The sequence below is a fragment of the Diuraphis noxia genome, unplaced genomic scaffold (assembly GCF_037042655.1).
Source record: "Diuraphis noxia isolate RWA-SAM2 unplaced genomic scaffold, SU_Dnox_SAM2 contig0001, whole genome shotgun sequence".
In the NCBI taxonomy this organism is placed as follows: domain Eukaryota; kingdom Metazoa; phylum Arthropoda; class Insecta; order Hemiptera; family Aphididae; genus Diuraphis; species Diuraphis noxia.
The window spans coordinates 85,863,577-85,872,081 of NW_028301711.1; positions in this window are offsets into that span (position 1 = coordinate 85,863,577).

Below are 8,505 nucleotides of genomic sequence, written 5' to 3' on the forward strand. Positions count from 1 at the left end.
TTGACAACTATTATCGTGTACACTGACACAACATTGTAAAATTAATACATTCATCGCTCTTCCCCGAATCTAAAATACAGTATTTTTGAAAACGTTTAATGTTCAAATGTTGACGAAAATCATTAAAACTATTGAATCGTTTTGACATATTTTTAAATCGGTATGAATAACAATTTGTTATACTTAAATTGTAGAATAATCATTTACAATAGAATGTAGTTCAGAAACTAATTAAAAATTAAAATATTGATAATTATTAGAAATATTATTGAATATTCTAAAAAAGTTTATATATAATAATATATGTGTATATATATATAAATTGTATAATACCTAAATAATCATAAAATTATGGTAATTTAAACATTTACAGGGCATTTGATAATCAGTAAACATAATCTTACAATTTTTATACTATAATAAAGTTGATTATTATTTTAGGGTCGAGTCTAATTTGATTTAAGTTATCTAGGTAAATCAAATATATTATTATATGTTATGTGAGATGTAACTAATATAATTTATTAACTTTCATAAAAATAATATAGTTATGTATGTGATAAAATATATGTCTGTAATGATGTTAGAGGTAATAAATATTTTAAATAATCTATATTTTATCTTTGTGTAAAAACAGTAAATAATAAAACAGTTCGATAACTCCGTACTCAATACGCGTGTCATGATAACATCATTATTATTATTATTACTATTACTGTTTTGTTATTAATACTAGTATACTAGTACTGTTAACGACTCGAATCGGTTGAACCTCAGAAAATATTTCCAAGAAAATCGTCGCAAACGAAGAGGACAAAGCAGACCGTTAGTTGAGGAGTGGCTGTTAGTGTCATTCACGATTGATTGGTTTTACATGGAACTTTTGAAAAGTTCAACGACGGCCATCCAATGGGATATACTTTTGATTGATTGTATTTTAATAAAGCAAACACTTTCAATTACGACGGCCACGTAATTCATTTTGGTTGAGAAGTATATAATAATAATAATGGAACAAAATGATTTTTTATTTAAAAAAAAAAGGTACGGACTATCACAGTAAATGATTGTATTTACACATTAATGGTATTGACCTATCGAACTGCCATTTATTTGGACTGGCTTAAAGCCAACTGTTATACAGCTCGTTCAAAAACGAGTTAACGACTGCGTTTGAAAACTCCAAAATGATTTTTTTCGGTAGTGAAGTTTAAAAAAAATCATTATCATATTATAAGAGTTAAAAAAAAGCGGGTAAGTGGGTATCGCTCTGCTGTACATTAGGGGGTGGGGTGAACCTCTGACTAGGGTAGGTTAAATTTGAATGCAATGATAAGTATCATTGTATACGAAAAACGATTCTGAACAGAGACGCTTTATCTGTCTAGGATATATTATAGATAATTAAAAATTTTCAAATCATAGATTTAAAAAGAAAATTTTTTATGAATTTCTAGCTTAAAATAATTTGCGAATTTTCGTGATTTTTACGTATGTTGTCAAAATTTAAATTTAAATGCTTGTAAAAAAAAATTGTGGCTATATATTTATTTTATTTTTCAACTACTATTGTAAAAAATATATTATGAGTCTTGTATTAAATTTTCAAATCTTAGATATAAAAGGAAATTTTTTTATGAATTTCTAGGATAAAATAATTTACGAATTTTAATGATTTTTACGTATGTTGTCAAAATTAATATTTAAATGCTTGTAAAAAAAAATTGTGGCTATATATTTCTTTTATTTTTCAACTGCTATTGTAAAAATATGTTAGGAGCCTTGTATTAAATTTTCAAATCTAAGATCTAAAAAGAAAAACTTTTATGAATTTCTATCTAAGATAATTTGAAAATTGCCGTAATTTTTACGTATTAAGTTAATATTTGAACATCAAATGCTAATAAAAAAAAATTGTGCGTATGTATTTTTATAATTTTTTAATCACTATAAGAATAACTTATGAGGAACTTTGTATTATATTTTCAAGTATTTTTATATGGCCAAAAAAATTTTATAGACACTTCAAAAAAAATTTTTCAGAAAAATTAAAAATTTCAGTTGTCTATAAATATCTAAAAAAAAGTCAAAATATTTTAAAAATTAAATCATGTAAAGAAAATGCCAATCTAAATAACTTGTGAAATTTTCAAGTATCTACGACTTATACTTTTTGAATAATTACAAATATATAAATCATTATCGTTACGCTATTTCGTAAAAATTTAAAATTCAAACGCACTTAAAATTGTTCCTATAATGATGTTTCGAGTTTTCTCTATAGCTACTTGAAGGAAAACTAATAGAAAACTAAGTGTTATATTTTTAATCATTACTTATGAACACAAAAAATTTTATAATTTTTCAACTTAAAAATTACTTGCAAATTTTCGCGTTTTCGACAGATTTTGTAAAAATGTGAATTATAAACACTTATAACAAAAAATTGTGACTTACGATTTTTAATTTTTTTAGCTGCAATAAGAACAACTCATAAGGAACCTTGTATTAAATTTTCAAGTTTTTTTGGTCGTCCAACATTTTTTTACCGACAATTTCAGTGGTCTATAAATAACTCAAAAAAAGTCAAATTTTTTCGAAAATTAAACTGTATATGGATAACACTAACATAAACATTTGGTGAAAATTTCAAGTATTTACAATGATTAGTTTTTGAATTACAACCATATAAAAATATCGATGTGGTCGAAAACTGGTTTTGCGTAAAAATTCCCGTTTTTCTGTCATTTTTTTTTTGTTTTTATTCGATTTTTTTGAAAACTGTTGGAAAAGGTTAACTTTTGAACTCTATAATGTACCAAGGATATTCACCTTTACATCGGAAACCACCCCCAAAGTTTGAAATTGAAGCATTATTTCGACTAGTTATGCTGTATACGCAGACACAAAAACAAAAAAAAAAACACACATCATTGGAAAATCAATACATTCATCACTTCGTTCAGAATCTAAAAATAACGAGTTTACATTTTGCATGCTATGAAATTATCCAATTAATTTAAAAAATGTATATAATTTAGTGCTTAATATAATTACAAATTATGTTTTTTTTAATATTATAAGCTATACATGCATTATTTCAGGGAAGATGGGGCTATATTGATCAAATCAATGGACCAATATTTTGCTGATCGATTACAAATAATTGCAAATCGGTTCAGGATTTTAAAATTAGATATTTTTTTTTCGGTAAATTCTATGTAATCTTTTTTTCAATTACCGAATTTGTTTGATTCATTAGAAAAATAGACTGATATTTTTCAAATATGTTTTAAAATTTAAAATTGGCAAAGTTAGCTCGTGAAATAGTTTTAAATTTTAAATATTGAGTATTCTTTTGTATAAACTGGTAGTTAATAAACTATAAAAAATAATTTGCAATATTATTTTCAATTAAATTGCAAGATATAAGCACTTTTTTTAAATTGATTGGATAATGTCGAGGATCCTCGACGATTGAAGGATGTCTAGGATTGGATAAGGTATAAATTACACTATATAATACTATATACAGTGTAATTAACAGTTATAACTGTATATTAAATGTATGACGTAACACAAATTTCTAAAGTGTGCTATAGTTTATAAATAAATAGGAATAAATAGGTACATTTTTACTAGGTACTGAGAGATTTTTAAGTTGTGTTATGAAAATTTTTTTTTCAATTAATAAAAAAACTGAACTATAGTTTAGAAACTATTGTATTTATAAGATACGCAATAGCCTCAATTCAAGGTTGTTTTTTTTATGTTGTATTAGATTGATTTTGAAAGCAATGATAAACTATCGCAATTCAAAAGACGATTTAAAGCTTGAGTTACTAAGGTGTTTTTTTTATGTCAGGCTGTAAGCGAAGACATCATATCTATGATTGTTCGGGAGTGTTATCTAAAGGGTAGAGGGTATTTTTAGATAGGCAGCTCATTTTTTATTTCATGATTATTATTTTCCGTTTTCTAAGCGTAAGGGAAAATCTTTTAATATACTGCCAAAAAATATATGCTATATTTTTACTATTAGATACGTATGTATATTGACATATTGTACACAGATTTATTGAACTGAATGATAAAAATTATATTTAATATGTTTTTAACGTAACACCTTATTGTCTACGCTCTATAAGGGATTTCAATATATTTTTTAAATACATTTTAACTCTGTACCTATATTTAAAATCATAGTTCTAAAATAACAACAAAAATGTAATGAAAATTAAAATTTACTAACACACGTTTGACAAATATATAATGCAGTGATTTTTAACCTTTTTCGAATGACGGAACACTTTTATCATTTCATAAGATTTCCGCGGAACACAACCGTAAAAGAAAATAGTATTTATATATGTTTTAAATTGTATAGTATCTATTTTAAATAATGCATGTATAGTACAAAATAATGAACATAAATATTAGTCACTAAAAAATGATAAATTTAATAAATACAATTTTAAAAAATTAAAAAAAAATTTTTCAACCGATTTTGGTAAAACAAAAGGCGTAAAACACTTATTTTAAGTCTTGTGGTACACCGTTTAAGAGCCACTGGTTTAATACCTAAAAACATTAATAATATAATATTACATATTATATATATTGATCAGTGCACTTCCCCTCTTGATATGTAGTTAGAATATATTTTTCATAAATAAATTAACAAGCCACATAATTATTACATGATTTGAATGTTAATATAAATATAAATATAATAATATATTATTTTATATTAAATTTAGTTAAGATTATTTTTTTTAGTAATTTATATTAGGTACATCTATATTTTTTTATATACTTAGGTAAGTAGGTACTAAGTGCATCTACAAACAAGAAATACATTGTAAATATTTTTTCCTTAATGAGATTGCATGATTTTTTTTTTATAAAAAAATATATCTAATTGAATATACTAATATAATGATAGAATCGCTAACCGGACAACCACTACTTAAATAGATTTCGTTTTATTGTGAGTAGTTTTTCACAAATACAAAAAGTTTCAACTGTGAACAATAATTGGACGTGGAGGAGCCCTGCTGGAAATAAAAAAAGGTAAAACACAAAAAAAAAACAAATCATAGTCGTGGTTCTATATGCGTACTTACGTTTTATATATAAGATGTCATCCATTCGTCACCGTATACTGTCTATATAGCTGTAGCAAACGTGAGTTGTACTGACGTGTATCATATCTTTTAGACGTTCCACGTCATTAGTTTTATATTAAAAAAAAAAGAAAAATGACTTACGGTTTTCATTTTTTTTTCTTTGTACAGTTTTACTTCGTATACCATTCACTCGATAACGGATTAGATTATATTGAATTATTTGATGCAGCACAATAACAAGTTAAACGTATATGCCGTGATGAGAGCAGCTGATAACCCACTATCCCACCGCAGGAAGAATTAGCGGCGGATATCGCTTAATACTTCCGTATATTTGTTATTGATCTTTGTATCGTCTGCACCTATAATTGAATGCGAAAAGCGTATAAAATCAGCCCCTTCGGAAAAATCACTGTCACATAATAATCGAGATCAAATAGTTAATTTATGTGACTTTTTTTATGCACGTTTATAGGTACAACTGTATAATACCTACCTAAACGACTTTCAACTAAATATTCAAACTTAATTTTAGGTAGGTACGGATGAAGTGGGGAAGCGTGGGTGGAAGCGCGGAGGAGTAGGGTTAAAAATATAAATAAAGGTACAATAGTATTGTTATTAAATATAAGTTTAACGAGAAAATGTGTATAAAAATACTTGAAATCCAAAATTATCTTTATTGCAGCAAGCTTGTAGTATTATTTGAATTTTTAACAATATCACAATATTGAATATTAATAAGTGTGTAAAAATAGGTATCAATTGAAATTGATTAGTATGCATTATTATTTGCATTTACATATTTATATTAACTAGTAAAAAAAAACAACTTTCTAGTTAAAATTTAATTATATATCTAATGAGCAAATGGTCAAAAAAGAAGACCTTGCATATTTTAGAATGTTTGGAAATTTGAAAATTATTTATATAAAATATATATATAAAAATTATAAAATACTTTTGAACGCAGTTTAGCAATTGGTATTACCTATCTGAATTTATTATATTCTATATAGTTCTATACATTCTCTACACATCTCTCCAAGTAATACACTCAAATATCTAGGATTTTTTTTAAAGTGAATTTCGTTTTAATTTTCGTTTAGATGAGTGAACATTGTTTCACTGAACACAGAATGTATAATGCAATATGCCAATATTGAATATATGCGTGCTATTAATTATTATTAACTCAATTTATTATGTAGGTATTTAATATAAAAATTTAATTTAAAGTGTCAGATTAATTTTAACTATATGTCTATATATATACTTTTACCTTTACCTTTTTATTTAATTTAAATGCATACACTGTACAATATACACATATTTATTTGGCATGCTTATAGTGCATATTTGAATAGTAGGTATTACATGCATAAAGTAAAGCATCATAATATTGTGTGCTAATTTAATCGTTTTTAGATCATATAGTTATGAAAAATAAAAATATTTAAAAACGTGACTCCCCCCCCCCCCCTATCACTCCCAAGAACAAATCTATATCAACAACACTAAGTAATATTATTTATTTATTATTTTATAATTATATTAGATTGTGATCAACCGATGATACCATAAATTAAATATGTATCTATAACACCATTCAATATTTTGAATGAGTGATGGTCGTTAGTCGTTAGGCGTTACCATCTTTTTTGACTTCTTATAAAGTTATAACGTTTCATGAAACACAAAACATTTCTGTTGAATTATAAAAATGTTAGTCCATTATAGGCATTTTATTGTGCAACGAGTAATGACTAATAATAATGGATAACCAACTATAAGCTTTTTTCAAGCAAAGATAAAAATATTATGATCTTCAATGATCTTAAAATTTTGAATTACTTCACAATACCAAATTAGATACTTACCAAAATTATTTTATAATTTCGATCACTTTAACAGTAAGTATAAATAAGTAAAAGAGGGTAAGTGAGTATCGCTCTGCTGTACATTGGGGGTGGGGTGGACCTCTGACTAGGGTAGGTTAAATCTAAATGCAATGATAGGTATCATTGTATACGAAAAACGATTCTGAACGGAGACGGTTTATCTGTCTAGGATATATTATAGATAATTAAAAATTTTCAAATCTTAGATTTAAAAAGAAAATTTTTTATGAATTTCTAGCTGAAAATAATTTGCGAATTTCATGCATTTCTTTTATTTTTCAACTGCTAATGTAGAAATATATTATGAGTCTTGTATTAAATTTTCAAATCTTAGATATAAAAGGAAATTTATTTTTTTATGAATTTCTAGGATAAAATGATTTACGAATTTTCGTGATTTTTACGTATGTGGTCAAAATTAAAATTTGAATGCATGTAAAAACAAATTGTGGCTTTATGTTTCTTTTATTTTTCAACTGCTATTGTAAAAATATAATAGGAGCCTTGTATTAAATTTTCAAATCTTAGGTTTAAAAAGAAAAACTTTTATGAATTTCTACCTAAGATAATTTAAACATTGCCGTAATTTTTACGTATTTAGTCAAAATTTGTATTTTAAATTCCTATAAAAAAAATTTGTGACTATAAATTTATTTTATTTTTCAACTGCTATTGTAAAAATATAATAGGAGCCTTGTATTAAATTTTCAAATCTTAGGTTTAAAAAGAAAAACTTTTATGAATTTCTATCTAAGATAATTTGAAAATTGCCGTAATTTTTACGTACTAAGTTAATATTTGAACTTCAAATGCTAATAAAAAAAAATTGTGCCTATGTATTTTTATAATTTTTTAATCACTATAAGAATAACTTATGAGGAACTTTGTATTATATTTTCAAGTATTTTTATAGGGCCAAAAAAATTTTATCGACACTTCAAAAAAAATTTTTCAGTAAAATTAAAAATTTCAGTTGTCTATAAATATCTAAAAAAAAGTCAAAATATTTTAAAAATTAAATCATGTAAAGAAAATGCCAATCTAAATAACTTGTGAAATTTTCAAGTATCAAAAAAAAATTGTGACTTACGATTTTTAATTTTTTTTAGCTGCAATAAGAACAACTCATAAGGAACCTTGTATTAAATTTTCAAGTTTTTTTGGTCGTCCAACATTTTTTTACCGGCACTTCAAAAAAAAATTCTCAAAAAAATCCAAAATTTCAGTGGTCCATTTGAAAATTAAACTGTATATAGATAACACTAACATAAACATTTGGTGAATATTTCAAGTATTTACAGTGATTAGTTTTTGAATTACAACCATATAAAAAAATCGATTTGGTCGAAAGCTGATTAAACTGGTTTTGCGTAAAAATTCCCGTTTTTCTGTCATTTTTTTTTTGTTTTTCTCGATTTTTTTGAAAACTGTTGGAAAATGTTAACTTTTGACCTCTATAATGTACCAAGGATATT